The 19,721-nt window shown below is 40.4% G+C and overlaps 1 protein-coding gene and 1 long non-coding RNA gene across 8 annotated transcripts in view; one reads left to right on the plus strand and one right to left on the minus strand.

Moving 5' to 3' along the window:
- The window catches only part of PTPN3 (protein tyrosine phosphatase non-receptor type 3), a 258,163-nt gene that overhangs the window by 14,708 nt on the left and 223,734 nt on the right, over positions 1-19,721 (plus strand). The window contains exon 1 of one of the 7 annotated variants that reach the window (XM_056520782.1): positions 16,728-16,820. The exons of the other annotated variants lie outside the window; for them this stretch is intronic. The gene's annotated coding sequence lies outside the window, so the exon portion shown is untranslated. Of the gene's footprint in view, positions 1-16,727; positions 16,821-19,721 lie in introns of those variants that run through there. 7 annotated transcript variants of the gene reach the window in all.
- On the minus strand, positions 3,060-10,832 carry LOC130273643 (uncharacterized). Its single transcript, XR_008844071.1, has 3 exons — positions 10,742-10,832; positions 3,788-3,827; positions 3,060-3,669 (listed from the first exon to the last, which is right to left on the minus strand). It is a non-coding gene; the product is annotated as an uncharacterized LOC130273643 (long non-coding RNA).

Raw genomic sequence — 19,721 nt, forward strand, 5'->3', positions numbered from 1 at the left:
TATTATTAAATATAAAATTATTGCATATTTGAACAAAAATGAAGAATGTACCATTTTATCACACATGCCGTTTCATTGGGGGGTATTTATCAATTTTGCCTGTTGACAGTTTCTTTTTACCCTTTTTTTTCACTTTGGTTTTCGTGGACATGCACCAAATTTATCATTTGGTGCAAGTTGTTAGTAATTTTGGCTCAAATGTTGAAATCAGCTGTTCACAGCGCCTTTTACACAGAACTTACCACCACAGAGGACGCGTATTTTACCATGTAGAGCACCCATTTCGGAGTCCCTCCTGCAGTATATCAGCAAGCGACGCGAGTTATTTTCTTTTGTGGGGTTTATAGCCACCATGTGAAATGGATTTTATTTTCAACTTAGGTCGTTTTTTTTGTTTTGTTACTTTAGTGCAGTGGTCTTCAACCTGCGGACCTCCAGATGTTGCAAAACTACAATTCCCAGCATGCCCGGACAGCCGTTGGCTGTCCGGGCATGCTGGGAGTTGTAGTTTTGCAACATCTGGAGGTCCGCAGGTTGGAGACCACTGCTTTAGTGCTTACCTTTCCTGAACCTGTGTGGCCATGTCCAATGCTGGATCAACGGAGGGTGAAGGTTCCTCAGAGACAACTATGTCGCAGGATAGTATTGAGCAGCCCTGGAGGCGTCGCTGCTTTCACAAAAAAAATGTTTTAATGTATTTTGACGCTTTTACATTTTCTTACATTGCTAAGTGTGTTTTCCATGTGCAAAATTTCTTGGCGGGGATTTGCTGACTAAAGTTAAAATCACACACAGGACGGTGTGATTTTGAGAAAGTTGTAAAAATGTCAGTGGAGAAGATGCGCCAAACTTTGGCACAAAAAGACACTGCGCCAAAGTATTGCGCCAAAGATACGTGAAAAAGAACACATAAATCCTTTGATAAATACCCCCCAATGTATTTGTGAACTATAGTGATGTAAGCAAAATGTCCAACATTTGCTGAATTATTGCAGAGAGCAAGTATACTTGACAAAAGTAATAGAACACTCAGTCACTGTTATGTATATAGTACAATACAGTTTATTTGTTGTCTGGGTATAAAATTTTGGAACAGTGTTCAAGTATGTTCCCTCTATGCCAGAAACAAAGATGATTGATTTGGCCACTTCCACACATTGTGGTTGGCCACCTAATAGCGTGTCTAAATCAAGCCACAGTATGTGATATATTAGCAAGTCCCCATCCATAATATGTCACCTGATGAAGGAGTATGTGACATACATGACACTGCCTCTTCCCTAGCAGTACACTGCACGCAAGCAGTAAGCGCAGGCACAATGGAGGCAGAATGATGTGTATCATCACGTGTTCCATCTTATTCATGGGGGTAGCTCTCCAGCCAAAACACAAGATAGGGGGCTCAGGAGGACAGACCTGGGTCAATTGTCAGAGGGAGAACCATAGTGAAGGTATAATAATTAGCAAATTCCTCTAACAAGTACTATTATTATGGCCAAACCCTTTTAAATGCAGATTTCCTACCTAAATCCTGAAACAATCCACTATCATTCCACCAGCAAGGCAAGTGTATGGGGTATTTTATGGTATTAAATACACCACTAAATCTAAAATCTATAGTCTTTTTTTTTTTTTTTTTTTTTTAACCAATCTCTAACCTGTGGCTCAACTGGCTGTTGCATGCTGGGAGATGTAGTTCTAAAACAGCTAAGGGCCATAGGTTGGAGACTAACAGTGCCCTTTTATTAGGATTTTGTTGTGTAAGAATAAAACAGATGTCCTAAACATAATGTGAAGGCAACCTTAGACTAAACAGACCAACCCACAGGATTTCTGTAGGAGGATGTATGAAGTTTCTGCTTTCAGTTTTGTATTCCGCATTTGTAAAGCTTTTCCAACCAGGTTGAGATCAGATGGCTGCAGCCATTGAACAAGCTTCCATTACTTTGCCTTAAGAAGCTCTTGGGTTGCTTTGGTGCTTATGGAGCACCAATGTATCATTTTTGCAGCATTTCACTTAAGCTAAGCAGCAAGTCTATATCTATACACTTCAGAAGTCCTCCTACTACATCTGCCAGGTGTCATATATTCATTAAACACCTTTGGTCAGGTTCCATCAGCGACCATAGTTGTCCATGCCATAACCCTGCCTCTGTTTGACAAATGATGTAGTATACTTCAAATCATGGGCCCGAGTTCCTTCTTCTTACTCCCCCCCCCCCCCCCCCCTTTCATTCTGGTCAAGATCAATCTTGGTTTCATCTGTGCAAAGAATGTTGTTCAATATCTGGATGACTTCTAAATGTTTTTCAGCAAAGTTTTATCTGCCCTCTCTGTTTGAGTAGTGTTAATGTGGGTTCATGTTTCATTTTTGGCCAAATGTTTAACTTGTATGTTAATTTGAGGCTATTATGGACGCCTAACAGTGTCATCTGTTACACACAGACTAATGTGGAACCTCTTTGATGGATACATTATGAGCGTTTTTATGATGTATCCAGTAAAACAGATACCATTGTAGCTTATGGGTGACATACTGTATGCCACTGTTAGATATTTGTTTAACACATCCATAACCCGTTGGCTATAATGGCATCTATTTAATGGGCATGCGTTGAAAAGCCCATCCCCTATCCATCAAACCTTGTGATGGATGTACCAGCATCTATTACCCATAGGCTACCAGCTTATCCATATACTGGATTTTATTTATTTTTTTTAATGGTAAAACAGTTATTAAATTTACAAAAAGGCAAGCAAGGACATAAAAAGTATAATCGCAAGACTATCCACAAGGAGTAAACACCAATACACAGTAAATGTTTGGCAAAGCATGGACAACAGGTAGTGGGAACACACAAAGAAATGGCAAGTATAAAAGTCAACCCAAGAAGCATGGAAGTTGGTGCTACAGTACTTGCAATCTGACCAGCCATTGTTAAGGTGGACATTGACAGTACATAGACAATACACACTATATACCGTACATATAAGGAAACAAGTTAAGAGAGAGGGACAAAATGGGGGGGGGGGGGGGGTTTGCATGTCCCGAGCTTCTAGAGAAGTGTCTCAAGGGTACCAGACCTTCCAGAAGGAGTCTATTCTGTCAAGAATAGAGGTTATCATCACCTACGTTTTGCAAATATATTTCTATGGTCCCTGAAACGACTTCCAGGATCAGGTTTAACATGTCTTGAAGCTGATGTAGAAACCCTTTTTTTGCTTTTGAAAGAGAGCAGGGCATCAATAATAGTAAGGCAATTTGTAAAGATTGTGACATACGACCTGAGCAGCGCGTAGACCACTCTGACTTTATTTGTGGACAAACCCACAAGGTATGAAAGTATAAACCCAAAAATAATAGACTGGAAGCTAATGGGAAGATTTTTTTTCAATCTGGTCTGGACATCTATTACAATCTGTGCCTGGGTTCTGCTAGAGATGGAAGAATTGTAAATAAGAAGAAACATCTTTAACGCCGCCTCCTTGAAATTCTTGTTTAGAGCTTTCTCATTTAACCATGTAGGCTGGTTTAGTATCTCTGGTCTCTTCGACTCTCAAGCAGCCCGAAGAGCAAGGAAATGATATAAACAGGGAGAATGCTATAGGTGCACAAAGGTTTTCTTTTCGAAAGGAGTCAGTGATTTGTGTACACACTTTTGAGAAGTCCTAAAATGGTAAAAATATTGAAGCGGGAATATGTTGATTTACAGGATTTTTTTCTATGGAAATAGCATAGTAGACTATTCCATACTTTTTTATTTTGCAGTATAATGGCTATGCTTACAAAGCAGCAACAGAGGTGTGACGGCTGTCCACAGGATTATCTACAGAAAATAAAAGAAAAACAGATTAGAATAAAAAAATATTGTTCACTATCTGGCCTTTTTTAGTAAAACTATCTAGGTGTCACATTCCTTTCGAGCTGTGAGCTCCACAGGTCCTAATGCTTTGGGGTTAAAAGTTGCGTAGTTGGAGCTCTTTGCAGTAAGCTGTGCTAAGCCTGAATCTTGTGTAAATGGAATGAAGTATGCAAGCCAGACATGTAGACACTTGAACTCTTGCTTAAAATTGCATTGCTTACAATTAAGATCACCAAGGGCAAACAGACGAAAGGTTAAGTGAGCAGCAACTGTAGGTGACATGGTCTGCTATGACTGTTATGGCCAATAAGGATGGTGTCAAACCAATTTTTTGTGTCTGCTTTATTGAACGAGGGTACATTTACTTGTAGAGAAGAATTAATGGTTTGTACTAACAGTTCTTTTTTACGTTTGTCTATGTACATATATTTTTATGTCTGATTCCTAGTACGCTAAAACTTAAAACAAGGAGATTTATTAAGCTGTTTTATAGTAAGAGTCTCTTTGTTGCCCATCAGAGCTCAGCTTTTATTTCTCGTATTTCTCTAAGCTCTGATTGGTTGCTGTGGGCATCAAAGAGACTCTTACTAGAAGACAGCTTGAAAACTCTGCCCTGTGTGATATATTGTGGTGCTCATAGGAGATACTTTGTTAGTAAATAGGGAATGGAAAACTTGTGGCTAAATGGAAAACCAAACCTTGTCTAGATTTCCAAACTGAATTATGGAACCAGCATTTAGGCAAAGTCTTAGGTTTATTTGAAACCTCTCTCTTTAATTTGTGTATGGGAACCTTAAAGGGTACCTTTCATCAAAAAAAACTTTTGATATATTATAGATTAATGTATGCAGAATAATTTTCCAATTGCGTGTTATCAAAAAATATGCTTCTTTCCATTTAATTTTCCAGTCTGAGATTTAGGACTCCTGCATGAGTCTGAAATCTTTAACATGGGCTTGCGGCCAAGACTGGTAGGGAGACCCCTAGTGGTCATTTTTTCAAAGTGAAAAATTTTAATAGAAAGAAGCATATTTTTTGATAACATGCAATTGTAAAGTTATTCTGTATACATTAATCTTTATTATATCAAAAGTTTTTTTGATGAAAGGTACCCTTTCAAGGGGTATTCCAGGAATTATTTAACTATGCTACAGGGGCTGTATAGTTAGTGTAGTTCATAATATAGTGTCTGTACCTGTGTGTGATGGTTTTCTCACAATTCTTCTGTGCATGCAAAATTACTGTTGTCTCTGATTTTTTCCAGCTTGCAATGCGGCCGAGACCTGACTCACTAGTCAGCTGATGACAGGGAGCCTGTCTGCTTCAGTGGGTGGAGGGATCAATCTGCAACTAATGCAACAGCTGCAGCACCCTGATTGAAAACCACAGGTCTTTTGTTTCAATGGGTGGGGTGGCTGATGTGTGAGAGGTAGGAAAATGGCATTGTGGGATTTGTAGTAAAAAAAAAAGTCAAACAGGAAATACAAGTTCACAAAAAGCTAGCCACAGTGTTATGGTAATCTCACAGCATAGCCATTTAGCCCCAAGACAAGCGCAGATCCTTCCTAAGCATGTCCATTACTGTCTGACAGGTATGTACTAAAATCAACTTATGGTGGATAACCACATTAAAGTGTTAGGCCAGGTTCACATTACAGAATTTCCAAACAGAATTCTGATGCAGCAGCCTCCACAGCAATTATGATGCAGGGATTCCACAGCAACATGTATACTGATGAATTTCTGTTATTCAGGACTCTGCAGAAAGAATTAACCTGTTAATTCTCACAAAGGATCTGCTTAGAAATGCACTGCTGTCAATGATGACAGCGCATATCCGGGTGGTCCTAGTGCCGACTGAATCAGTTGGCATTGCTGTGCATGTAATGATTGGCAGGAATTTTTCAAGTAGTTCCATAGTGTGAACCAAGCCTTAGTATGATTTATAAAACCATTTTACGTGTTGCCCAGATTACATCAGGTCTGAGAGCAAATGCAATTGCATGTAATAGTCCTCTGAGTTGCACAGCAGCATGCTTCACTGCCTGTGTCGGATTTGATTGACAGCCAGGATGAGGGGAAACGTAAAACATTTTACAAATGACAATTAATGCATCAAGGTCCCCAGTTTTGTCCACATGGCCTCTGGCCAGCAAAGAGACCAGGGTACTGCCATGGGGGCGCCAAGAAAGATGAGTAAAGCTTTGGGATTTTAATGCTTGGCTGTTTTCTGCAAAGACAAATTTGCTACAAAATGTACACCAAGATCGGCACAGCTTGGTAAATTTTCTGCAGATTTGAGTTGGATTTGTTGTGAAATTATTTGCATCAAATCTGATTTAGGGTAATTTACCCTTATTGTGACTGACTAGCGTAGCAAGAGCCTTGAATCAATTCTCATTTCTGCAGTGTAGTGTATATGCAGCAGATTTTGAGCAAGGAAATTCACAGTAAAAATCTGCAGTCTGTTGTGGCTACCCAATATTGTGCAGAATACTTGGGTGATTTTTCCTGTAGAGCGGTGTTGGAGGCCCTTATTGGCTGTGAAAACACTGTTATCCTGATGCTGTGTTTGTGTATATGTGGCATTGGGAGGTAGAGCCGTTCGAGTCCAGCATTTTGCTGGTACCAAGACTGATATTATATGTTCTATGGCTGATTCTGTTAATATTACTGATGGTTCATTGATACTATAGCTGGTACTGTTACCAAAATCTATTTTGTAATTTTTTCCCCCCAGGATTTATTAATTTGTCTTTAAAAATACCCCGGAAGAAGCAACCTCACAAAACTTGTGTTGGGGTGGGTGTATTCCTGGTTGATATGCATTATGCACTGTTGAATAGTTGTATGTGGGGTAGATAGATCATATATCCTTTAAGTGAATGGATTTACCATTGAAGTATTCTTGCATTTCATGTTATACATTTATAAAACTTTTTTTTATGGGGGGGGTTCTTTATATAGGTGTTTATTCCTTGTGAATTGAGCTCCCAGTAACCGCTTGTTTTAGCCTTCTGTGGGTGTTTTTTGAGAAAACATTTTTTTTTTTGCATATAGCCACCAATCACAGCTCAGCTTTCATTTAACCACATCAATTTGAGAAATTAAAGTTGAATCGTGATTGGTTGATCTCTGTATAGACAAAAAGATGTAACCAAAACTAACCTAAGCCCCCTCCTTCTAATCGTCATGGCCCAAGTGTACTAGCATTAGAGAAGTATACAGGGTGGGCCATTTATATGGATACACCTTAATAAAATGGCAATGGTTGGTGATATTAACTTCCTGTTTGTGGCACATTAGTATATGTGAGGGGGGGAAACTTTTCAAGATGAGTGGTGACATAGCGGCCATTTTGAAGTCGGCTATTTTGAATCCAACTTTTGTTTTTTCAATAGGAAGAGGTTCATGTGACACATCCAACGTATTGGGAATTTCACACGAAAAGCAATGGTGTGCTTGGTTTTAACATAACTTTATTTTTTCATGAGTTATTTACAAGTTTCTGACCACTTATAAAATGTGTTCAATGTGCTGCCCATTGTGTTGGATTGTCAATGCAACCCTCTTCTCCCACTCTTCACACACTGATAGCAACACCGCAGGAGAAGTGCTAGCACAGGCTTCCAGTATCTGTAGTTTCAGATGCTGCACATCTCGTATCTTCACAGCATTGACAATTGCCTTCAGATGACCCTAAAGATAAAAGTCTAAGGGGGTCAGATCGGGAGACATTGGGGGCCATTCAACTGGCCCACGACGACCAATCCACTTTCCAGGAAACTGTTCATCTAGGAATGCTCGGACCTAGCACGTTCACTGAGTTTTTCCAGCAAGATGGTGCACCACCACATTATGGGTGTCAGGTCCGAGCATTCCTAGATGAACAGTTTCCTGGAAAGTGGATTGGTCGTCATGGGCCAGTTGAATGGCCCCAATAGTCCCCATAGGGGACTATTTATAGCAATCATTTGATTGCTAATACTGTTCAGTGCTATGCATAGGACATAGTACTGATCAGTATTATCGGTCATCTTCTGCTCTGGTTTACTCGATCGCAGACCAGAGCAGAAGACCTGTGGAAGGCAGCGGAGGCAGGTGAGGGGACCTCCGTCTGCTGTTCTGGTTGATCGGATTGCAGCGCTGCCGGCGATCCGATCATCCATTTTAGTGACCGCGATGCTGCAAATGCCGTGATCTGTATTGATCACGGCATCTGAGGGGTTAATGGTGGACATCTGCGCGATCGCGAATGTCCGCCATTACCGGCGGATCCCTGGCTGCTATGAGCAGCTGGTACCAGCCGCGCATGACTCGAGCATCGCCCTGATGCTTGCGGTTATGCATAGGACATAAATGTACATGTACCAGCTCACCATTATGTACATTTTCGTCCGGGGTTAAAGGCTGGGGGAGGAGAAGGCAAGCAATGACAGGGGATGCAAATTCTGGGCACTTGAGGCTATCTGCCCCATCCTGTGGGCACTTGCTGCTCATTTGCATACATAAAAAAAAATGTTAACTGCTCTGCTCACAAGCAGTAGTTCTCAAATCTAAAAGTTTTGCCCGTGTAGGTGCTATTAACCTCTATCTGGTGGTGTGATTAGTTACACTATGTGAAACTATCCAGCAAAGTCCTTCAAAGTCCTTTTACCTTGTCAGTTATAACCAACATTTTCCCTTTTCAGGGGATGTTCACACGCTATTATTAGCAGCGGGTTGCCAGCTTACACTACCATTGATTTAAATCGGTCCACAGACAGTCCGCAATAGTGTCAGATTTGTGGACTGTCCGCTGACCCATCTAAATCAATGGTAGCGTAACTCACAGCAGGAATCTCGCTGCTAGCTACTAGCGTGTGAACGCACCCTTAAGGGTGGGGTCACATGTAACTGATCCACAGCGTATTTTTCACTGCAAATCTGCCGGTGAACCAACCCATATTGTGCCTCCAGCTGTTGCCACCCCCGCCTGGCCCTGCCCGCTCCAAGCAGCCACAAAGGGGCCTGCGAGTTGCCGCGCGCATGCACAGTGTACTCAGACATTGCGACTGCTGGTTAAATGATTGATGCCATTACAAAATACAATCAGTGGCACCAAAAACAAGCCCTCATATGGGCCTCTATGAGGAAGATTGAAAGCGTTTTAATTTTTAAATTAAGGTGAGGAAGAAAAAAGGAAAGTGCAAAAATAAAAAATATACAAAGAGCACTTCACTTGTCTTAAAAACTTGCTATTATTAAACATAATTTCTTATGTTTGTTATTCATTAAATAACCGATCCGGACACGGGTAATCTCTTGTAGAGATGATACTTCTCGAGAATTAATATTTTCCTCTCGCTGAAAGCAATAAAACTGGCATGTAAATCTGCACTGTTTATAGGTTGTACCTCTTTCTAGCTTTACATCACTAAACTTACCCATTCTCTGTTAAATTCTTGTCATTCTTGCGGAAGCTGTACACCATCAAATTGTGTACTAACTTCCAATGGTTTGTCACGCTGGGTGTTGCAAAAAGATATTTTCAAATGCTACTACATGTTTCTCATCAAGCTATGTACTTACCGTATGTCTTGCACCATTGAGATCTAAGCTCTCCCTGCCTGAGGGTGTATTTTCTTGTGCTGATTGGCACTGGTTTATATGCAAATTATTGCTGTTTTGTGCTGAGTTTTTGGTTGCATCTATTGTACATGTAAATCAAAAGCTTTATGACTTTTGTTATTAGAAATTATTTACCTAAAATTGGAAAATTCCTTCTTTTAATTTCTGATTTTTAATATAAGGACATAAAAGAAAAGCAAAACTAAGCCAAAATGAAAAAGCAATTTCTAGCTAGTAGAGGAACTACCTTTTTGCAACAATAACTTGAAGTCATCATTTTCTGTATGATTTCACATCATTCTAAAATCTGGAGGACTCTTGCCCTACTCATTTTTACAAAGTTATTTCAATTTATCAAGGTTTGTAGGCATGTGTTTATGCAAAGCTCTCTTAAACTCCTGCCACAACATTTCATTTAGAATGAGGTCTGGACTTTGACGTGGCCATTGCAACACTTAGATTTTTTTGGCCACTATGTTATAGACTTGTTGGTGCGCTTAAAGGGGTTCTCCGGTGCTTAGACATCCAAAGGGTATGGGATAAGATTCCTGATTGTGGGGTCCCACCGCTGGGGACCCCCGTGATCTTGCATGCCACACCCTGTTAAAATCAGTCCTCCGTGTGTCCGGGTCTGATTACTGTCGATCACAGGGCCGGAGCGTTGTGACGCCACGGCCCCGTCCCTGTGTGACGTCATGCTCTGCCCCCTCAATGCAAGCCTATGGGAGAGGGTGTGACAGCTGTCACGCCCCCTCCCATAGACTTGCTTTGAGGGGGCAGGGCGTGACATCACACAGGGCGAAGTCGTGACGTCACGATCTTCCGTTCCCGTGGTCGGTAGCCAGAACCTCCAGCGCTGCCAGAAGCAGATACAGGTGGGTGGTGCATGCTATATTGTGGGGGCTCCCTAGCTGCGGGACCCCCGCAATCAGACATCTTATTCCCTATCCTTTGTATAGGGGATAAGATGTCTAGGGGTGGAGTACCCCTTTAAGAACATTAATGGGGGAGATTTCTTAAAACCTGTACAGAGGAAAAGTTGCTGAGTTGCCCATAGCAAACAATCAGTTCGCTTCTTTCATTTTGCAGAGACCTTGTTAAAAATGAAAGAAGCAATCTTATTGGTTGCTATGGGCAACTGAGCAACTTTTCCTCTGGACAGGTTTTGGTAAATCTCCCCCATTGTCCTGTTGCATGACCCAGTCTCAGTCAGACTTGAGTTATTGGAAAGATGACCTCATATTTGACATTAGAATAGTTTGGCATACCGAAGAGTTCATGGCTGCCTCTGTGACTGCAAAACTAGCCCAAATCATGAGCCCTCCACCACCGTGCTAGACAGTTGGTATGAGGTGTTTGTGCTGATATGCTGTGTTTAGTTAAAGCCAAACATCTCCCCTTTCTATCTGTCCGAAGGACATTGGTTTAGATGCAGCTTTGCCAACCTAAAGTAAATGTATCGCCTGATAAGAGCAAGATAGTGAAACATGTTTTGTTTTCTAATCTGATTTTCTTTTTCTAATTATAATTTTTTTCCACCTTAATTTAACTATTTGTACATTTATTGTGGGTAAGTTCACACTACATAATTCCTGTGGAATTCGGCGGGTGGAACTCAGTGATCGGAATTACACTTGGTGAACTTTAACATCAGTGTGAATGGGTCTTCCACGAGACCCGTTCGCACTGAGCAATTTCAGCGGGGGAGACAATTTTGCCATTAACCGTGCGGTTTAATTAACAATATATTTTTATAATTCGGACATTTCCGCACGTGGCGATACCACATATATGTTTGTTTTTTATTTACACCGTTTTTTTAAATGGGAAAAGGGGGGTAATTCAAACTTTTATTAGGGAAGGGGTTAAATGATCTTTATATGATACTTTTTTTTTGCAATGTTATAGCCCCCATAGGGGGCTATAGCACTGCACACACTGATCTTTTACATTGATCAATGTTTTCCTATGAGAAACCATTGATCGATGGTTCTGCCGCTTGACTGCTCATGCCTGGATCTCAGGCACTGAGCAGTCATTCGGCAATCGAACACCAGGAGGCAGGTAAGGGGACCCTCCTCGTGACCTACAGCTGTTCGGGATGCTGCGATTTCACCGTGGAGGTCCCAAATAGCTCACTGAGCAAGCCTGGGGTAGTTTAGTTTCACTTTAGACGTGGCGATCAACTTTGAATGCCGCGTCTAAAGAGTTAACCCCCAGGCAGTCTGAGCATGCTTGGATTTGTAGTTTTGCAACATCTGGAGGGCTACAGTTTGGACACCACTACACAGTGGTCTCCAAACTGTTCTCTTCCAGTTTCATAATAACTACAATTCCCAACATGCCCTTCGGCTGTCTGGGCATGCAGGGAGTTATAGTTTTGCAACAGCTGGAGGCACACGGGTTGGGAAACCCTGAGTTAGGAAACAGACAATGTTTCCCAACCAGTGTGCCTCCAGCTGTTGCAAAACTATAACTCCCAGCATGCACTGACAGACCATGCATGCTGGGAGTTGGAGTTTTGCAACAGCTGGAGGCACACAGGTTGGGAAACACTGAGTTAAGTGACAAACTCTGTGTTTTGCAACCAGTGTGCCTCCAGATGTTGCAAACTACAACTCCCAGCATGCTCTTTGGCTGTCCGTACATGTTGGGAGTTGTACTCTTACAACTGCTGGAGGCACACTGGTTGCAAAACACTGAATTAAGTAACAAACTGTGTGTTTTGCAACGTGTGTGCCTCCAGCAGACCCATATGAGGGCTTGTTTTTTGCGTCACCAATTTTACTTTGTAATGACATCACTTATTTTACCATAAAATGTACGGAGCAACCCTAAAAATATTATTTATGTGGGAAAATTGAAAAGAAAACCGCAATTTAGCAAATTTTGGAAGGTTTTGTTTTCACGCTGTACACTTTACGGTAAAAATGACATGTTTTCTCTTCGGTCAATGCAATTAAAATTATACCCATGTTATATGCTTTTCTAGAATTGTACCGCTTTAAATAAATCTCGAACTATTTTAACAATATTAGTATGATTGAAATTGCCATATTTTGACAACATATAACGTTCTCATTTTTCCGTATACTGGGCGGTATGAGGGCTAATTTTTTGCACCGTAATCTGTAGGAGGGTAAAATGGGAAAAAATGGATGATTTACATTTTTAGTGGGGGAGGGGATTTTTCAATTTTTTTAAAACTTTTTTTTTACACTTATAGCAATCATTTGATTGCTAATACTGTTCAGTGCTATGCATAAGGCAAAGCACTGATCAATGTTATCGGTGATCTTCTGCTCTGGTCTGCTTGATCTTAGACCAGAGCAGAAGACTCCTGGAGACTGCCGGAGGCAGGTCATCCATGCTGGATGATCGGTTCCCCGCGGCAGCGCTGCAGGCGATCCGAGCATCTATTCAAAGTATCTGTATTGATCATGGCATCTGAGGGGTTAATGGCGGACATCCGTGCGATTGCGGATGTCCGCCATTACCGGCGGGTCCCTGGCTGCTGATAGCAGCCGGGACCTGCCGCGCATAACCGGAGCATCGGTCCAGTGTTCGCGGTCATGGCGGAGCGTAAAAGTAACATCATGGTGAGTTAAGTACCACGGCACCATGACGTACATTTACTTCATTTGTCGTTAAGGGGTGATGATATATACGTGTGTGTGTATATGGATAGATAGATAATTTAGTGTGTTAATGTTTGGTTTGTGGTAAATCCTAATTTCAGTACTTAGTGAGAAGCCAACCTTTGAAAGAATGCATGTTGAGTCTGGTCTTCATGTGGGCGGTTAAAAGCCTGGCATAGAAGAGTAGGAAAGGTGAGACATAGTTTCTCTGAAAAGGCAGGTTGTAACTGTTCTTCTTTTCATCAGCAGCAGAGTATTGTGTTTTGTGTGAGGGATTTTATTGAATAAATCTACTTTAGTTAAACTTTTGATCCCAGGCTCTAGGGATTATCATGGAATATTTGGGATATATGTCCACAGTGACCATATGTTGCTCACAGGCCTACTTCATTTGGTCCACAGTTTCCACTTCCATCATGAAAGCATACGATCTGCATTGTGGTTTGGAACTGCATCTTGTCAATTTTCAGTAATAAGAAATGAAAGAAATACATTGCTGTATCGGAAAATGCAACTGCAACACAACCTGATCACGTGTTTTCACCCTCAGGCATCCTAGATATTGAGCATTGTTCATTTCCCTTCCTGATCATTGTAATCAAAGAATTTCTGAGTGCTGATCACAGCTTGAAGGGATTGATGCAGAACTACTTATCGCCATATCTGGTTACATCATGTGTTTAGAAGTCCCTAATAATAGGGTACTATAATGCTAGATACCATTCAAAACAGCTAATTGTATCCCTAGACAGAGTCTAAAGCATTAAGGAGAATATTTTTATTACCTTTTTAGTAAATCAAATTTTAACCTTTTAAAGGGAAACTGTCATCTCTGTACCAGATAGAGCTGCTGATCCAAGGAGATAGGTGAAATTGAGCTAAAATTAACCATACCTTTAGTTATGCTGATTGTAAAGTTAGCATGATTGATGTACAGTGCTTATCATCCAGCCCTGTGTGTCAGTCAGTCAAAGCAGAGCAGAGTGGGGGAGGGAGGGAGCATACTGCTGCAGTCAGCACCCCTACTAACAGAAAAATACATTTTTATAACTAGAGGTATTATTATTTCCCTAGCACCTATCTGCTGTAATCTGAAAGTCTGTACCTGGTATGGAGTAGTTGGAGATCATCAGTTGATTTATGAAATCATGACCGGCTCCCTTATGACTAACACCTAAGTTATACATTACAGTAATATTGCACAATTTCAGAGAAAAACCTAATTGAAAACAAAGTGAGCCTTGGGAAGTGTCTGGAAGGAGGTCTCTCCCTGTGTATGTGTAAGAGGAAAGACCTATCTATCAAACCACACAGGCATTTTACGTATGCTTTTTTTAAAAAAAAATGTAGTTTAAAACGTCAGAAAAATTATGAAAGAGGTCTAAATCTAAATTTTTGTGAAAGTGTAATATTTGATAAAAAATATAGTTTTGGCTGAAAATGTGACCAAAGACAGCGCACCACACCTTCTAAACAGACAGTTCAACAAGCGCATTGGTAATATATCCAAAAAGGTAGAAAAGAAAAACGCGGATCACTCACCACAATTCCAATGCTGTGTACTTTAATCAAAAGCGTAGACGGTGGCTATACATGGAAACATGGAAAGGCAGGGTAGTAGGTGTTATGGAGCCCCGTCCGGAGCGACTGCGCCGTTTTACGCCCTCTGGGCATTACCTATTACACCTATGTTCATATGCACACAAAATCTCCAGAACTGGAGAAGCCAAAACCAAAAGTCGGTGATTAAAATGGAAATTTTAGAAAAGTAACAACCTATAAAATACAGATATTATACACCTTAAAAATTAAATGCACCCCCTAAAGCCTTTATAGTTTTATATTTCCTGAAAGCAGCAACCAGATAATTGCAGTTGTCTTGATGGGCTATTGACGGCCATGTCTAACTTTATATAAGTGTTGGGACAAACCGGAATACTTTATTTATTTTTTTTTTTTTTTAAAGCATTAAAACCCACATGTTCCTAAAACTCACAGCCAAGCAGAAGTTTACAACTTTTATGTTAAAATGGTTGATCAATGGTGTGCAAAGTCAATATTCATATGTGCCACAATAATCAACATCAACAGGAGCTTGTGCTCTCAGAAATGCTTAACCCCTTAAGGACAAAGCCAGTTTTGACCTTAAAGGGGTACTCCGGTGGAAAACTTTTTTTTTTTTTTAAATGAATTGGTGCCAGATAGTTAAACAGATTTGTAAATTACATTTATTAAAAAATCTTTATCCTTTCAGTACTTATTAGCAGCAGTATGGTACAGAGGAAATCCTTTGATTTTTAAATTTCTTCTTTGTCTTCTCCACAGTGCTCTCTGCTGTCACCTCTGTCCGTGTCAGGAACTGTCCAGCGTAGCATAGCTTTGCTCTGGACAGTTCTGATACGGGCATCAGGTGTCAGCAGAGAGCGCTGTGGACAAGACAAAAAGAAATTCAAAAACAAAAGAATTTCCTCTGTAGCATACAGCTGCTAAAAAGTACTGGAAAGACAAAGATTTTTAATAGAAGTAATTTACAAATCTGTTTAACTTTCTGGCACCAGTTGATTGAAAAAAAAAGTTTTCCACCGGAGTATCCCTTTAAGGACCCGGGCAATTTTTTTTTTTTTTACAATTCCATTTCTTCCTCCTCTGCTTCTAAAATTCATAATGCTTTCAATTTTGGACCTACCGACCCATTTAAGGGCTTGTTTTTTTGCATCACCAATTGTACTTTGTAATTACATTACTTTTTTATAACATAATCTGCGACAAAATAAAAATAAAAATGTACGTTTTGGGGGCTTCCGTTTCTACGCAGTGCACTGTTCAGTAAAAATGACACCTTATCTTTATTCTGTAGTTACAGTTATAAGGCTACCCAATCTATGTTGGTTTTATTTTATTTTACTACTTAAAAAAAAAAGTATAACTACATGCACCAAAATTAGTATGTTTAAAATAGTCCATTTTTGTTTTGATGGGACTTTTTGATCTCTCTTTATTAATTTGTTATGGTAGATGAAGTGACCAAAAATGCCCAGTTTTGGACTTTGAATAATTTTTTTTTTTTACATGTACTCCATTGACCCTGTGGTTTAGCTAACCTTACAGTCATGGCCGTGAATGTTGGCACCCCTGAAATTTTGCTATACACATTTTTATTCCCTTTGTGTGTATTGGAACTAAACCAAAAAAGGGTGGAAAAAAAAGCAATTTGGACATAATGCCACACCAAACTCCAAAAATGGGCTGGACAAAATTATTGGCACCCTTAACTTAATAATTGGTTGCACACCCTTTGGAAAAAATCAATCGCTTCCTATAACCATCAATAAGCTTACACCTCTCAGCCGTAATGTTGGACCACTCTTCCTTTGCAAACTGCTCCAGGTCTCTCTTAATGGAAGGGCGCCTTTTCCCAACAGCAATTTTAAGATCTCTCCACAGGTGTTTAAATGGATTTAGATGTGGACTTATTGCTGGCCACTTCAGAACTCTCCAGCGCTTTGTTGCCATCCATTTTTGGGTGCTTTATGACATATGTTTGAGGTCATTGTCCTGCTGGAAGACCCAAGATCTCTGACGCAAACCCAGCTTTCTGACACTGGGCTGTACAGTGCGACCCAAAATCCGATACACACATTCAATGCACCCAGTGCCAGAGGCAGCAAAACAACCCAAAAACATCATTGAACCTCCACCATATCTCACTGTAGGTACTGTGTTCTTTTCTTTTTAGGCATCATACAGTTTTTTTGGTAAACAGTAGAATGATGTGCTTTACCAAAAAGCTCTATCTTGCTCTCATCTGTCCACAAGACTTTTTTCCCAGAAGGATTTTGGCTTACTCAAGTTCATTTTGCCAAAATGTCTTGCTTTTTTTTATGTCTCTGTGTCAGCAGTGGGGTCCTCCTGGGTCTCCTGCCATTGCATTGTATTTAATTTAAATGTCGACAGATAGTTTGCGCTGACACTGATGCTCCCTGAGCCTGCAGGACAGCTTGAATGTCTTTGGAACTGGTTTGGGGCTGCTTATCCATCATCCGGACTATCCTGTGTTGACACCTTTCATCAATTTTTCTCTTCCATCCACGCCTAGGGAGATTAGCTACAGTGCCATGGGTGGCAAACTTCTTGATAATGTTGCGCACTGTGGACAGAGGCAAACCTAGATCTCTGGAGAAGGACTTGTAACCTTGAGATTGTTGATATTTTCCCACAATTTTGGTTCTCAAGTCATCAGACTCTTCTCCTTTTTCTGTGGTCAATGCTTAGTGTGGCACACACAGACACACAATGCAAAGACTAAGTGAACTTCTCTCCTTTTTATATGCTTTCAGGTGTGATTTTTATATTGCCTACACCTGTTACTTGCCCCAGGGGAGTTTAATGGAGCATCACATGCTTGAAACAATCTTATTTTTCCACAATTTTTAAAGGGTCCAATAATTTTGTCCAGCCCATTTTTGGAGTTTGGTGTGACATTATGTCCAATTTGCTTTTTTCCTCCCTTTTTTGGTTGAGTTCCAGTACACACACAGGGAATAAACACATGTATAGCAAAACATGTGTTACTGCAATCCTTTTCTGTGAGAAATACTTCATTTTCTTGAAAAATTTCAGGGGTGCAAACATTTACGGCCATGACTGTATATTTTAATAGTTCGGACATTTTACGCACGTGGCAGTACCACCATTTTTTTTTTAATTAAAAAAAATGGAAAAAGAGGACATTTAAAGTTTTATTAGGAAGGGGTTAATTAACTTTTATTAACTTTTTTTTAACACTTAATTTTTTTTATCCCCTATAGGGTGCTATAACATGCAAACTTTTGATTGCATATACTGATCAATGCTATGCCATAGCATAGAATTGGTCAGTGTTATCGGTGCCCTGCTTCTCCAGCCTGAAGAGCCTGGCTGGAGCATCAGGGGACTGATCGGATGGCGAGGAGGCAGGTAAGGGCCCTCCTGCCATCCTCTCAGCTGATCAGGACATTGTGGTTTCACCACGATTGTCCCGATCAACTCCACTGAGGTACCATGATACTTTTACTTTGGTTTTAGATTTCGCGATCAACTTTGATTATGGCGTCTAAAGGGTTAACCCCTTAAGGACCCAGACCATTTTCACCTTAAGGACCCGCCCATTTTTTGCACATCTGACCACTGTCACTTTAAGCATTAATAACTCTCGGATGCTTTTACCTTTCATTCTGATTCCGAGAGAGTTTTAAACTTTGAAACTCTCTGCTTATAAGGAAAATGGACATGCCAAATAAATTATATATTGATTCACATATACAATATGTCTACTTTATATACAAATTTTCAAAATCAGAATTTTTCAGAGACCGGTTCAGTTTTGAAGTGGATTTGAGGGGCCTTCATATTAGAAATACCCCATAAATGACCCTATTATAAAAACTGCACCCATCAAAGTATTCAAAATGACATTCAGAAAGTGTGTTAACCCTTTAGGTGTTTCACAGGAATAGCAGCAAAATGAAGGAGAAAATCTTCATTTTCTACACTCGCATGTTCTTGTAGACCCAGTTTTTAAATTTTTACAAGGGGTAAAAGGAGAGAAATCATCCTAACATTTTTAACCCAATTTCTCTTGAGTATGGAAATACCTCATATGTGTATGTCTGTGGGTGCACTAGAGGGCTCAGAAGGGAAGGAGCAACAATGGGATTTTGGAGAGTGAGTTTTTCTGAAATGGTTTTTGGTGGGCATGTCACATTTAGGAAGCAACTATGGTGCCAGAACAGCAAAAAAAAAAACACATGGCATACTATTTTGGAAACTACACCCCTCAGGGAACGTAACAAGTGGTCCATTGAGCCTTAACACCTCACAGGTGTTTGATGACTTTTCGTTAAATTTGGATGTGTAAATGAATTTTTTTTTCACTAAAATGCTGGCTTTTCCTCAAATTTTAAATTTTTACAAGGGGTAATAGGAAAAAATGTCCCCCAAAATTTGTAACCCTATGTGTGGAAGTCAAGGGCACTACGGGCGCACTACAATGCTCAGAATAGAAGGAGTCACATTTGGCTTTTGGAAAGCAAATTTTGCTGAAATGGTTTTTGGGGGGCATGTCACATTTAGGAAGCCCCCTATGGTGCCAGAGCAGCAAAAAAAAAAAAACACATGGCATACTGTTTTGGAAACTACACCCCTCAAGGAACGTAACAAGGGGTACAGGGAGCCTAAACACCCCACAGGTGTTTGAAGACTTTTTGTTAAAGTTGAATGTGTAAATGAAAAAAAAAAAAATAATTTCATTAAATGCATTCCCCCCCCCCCCCAAAGTTTACATTTTTACAAGGGGTAATAGGAGAAATTGCCCCCCCAAATTTGTAACCCCATTTCTTCTGGGTATGGAAATACCCCATATGTGGACATCAAGTGCACTGCGGGCGCACTACAATGCTCAGAAGGAAAGGGAAGATCTTTTGGATAGAGAACTTGGTTGGTTGGTGCATTTACAAAGCCCCCGTGGTGCCAAAACAGTGGACCCCCCCAAATGTGACCCCCATTTTGGATACTACACCCCTCACAGAATTTTATAAGGGGTGCAGTAAGCATTTACACCCCACTGGCGTTT

This window comes from Hyla sarda, chromosome 5, assembly GCF_029499605.1.
Source record: "Hyla sarda isolate aHylSar1 chromosome 5, aHylSar1.hap1, whole genome shotgun sequence".
NCBI classification, from domain to species: Eukaryota; Metazoa; Chordata; class Amphibia; order Anura; family Hylidae; genus Hyla; species Hyla sarda.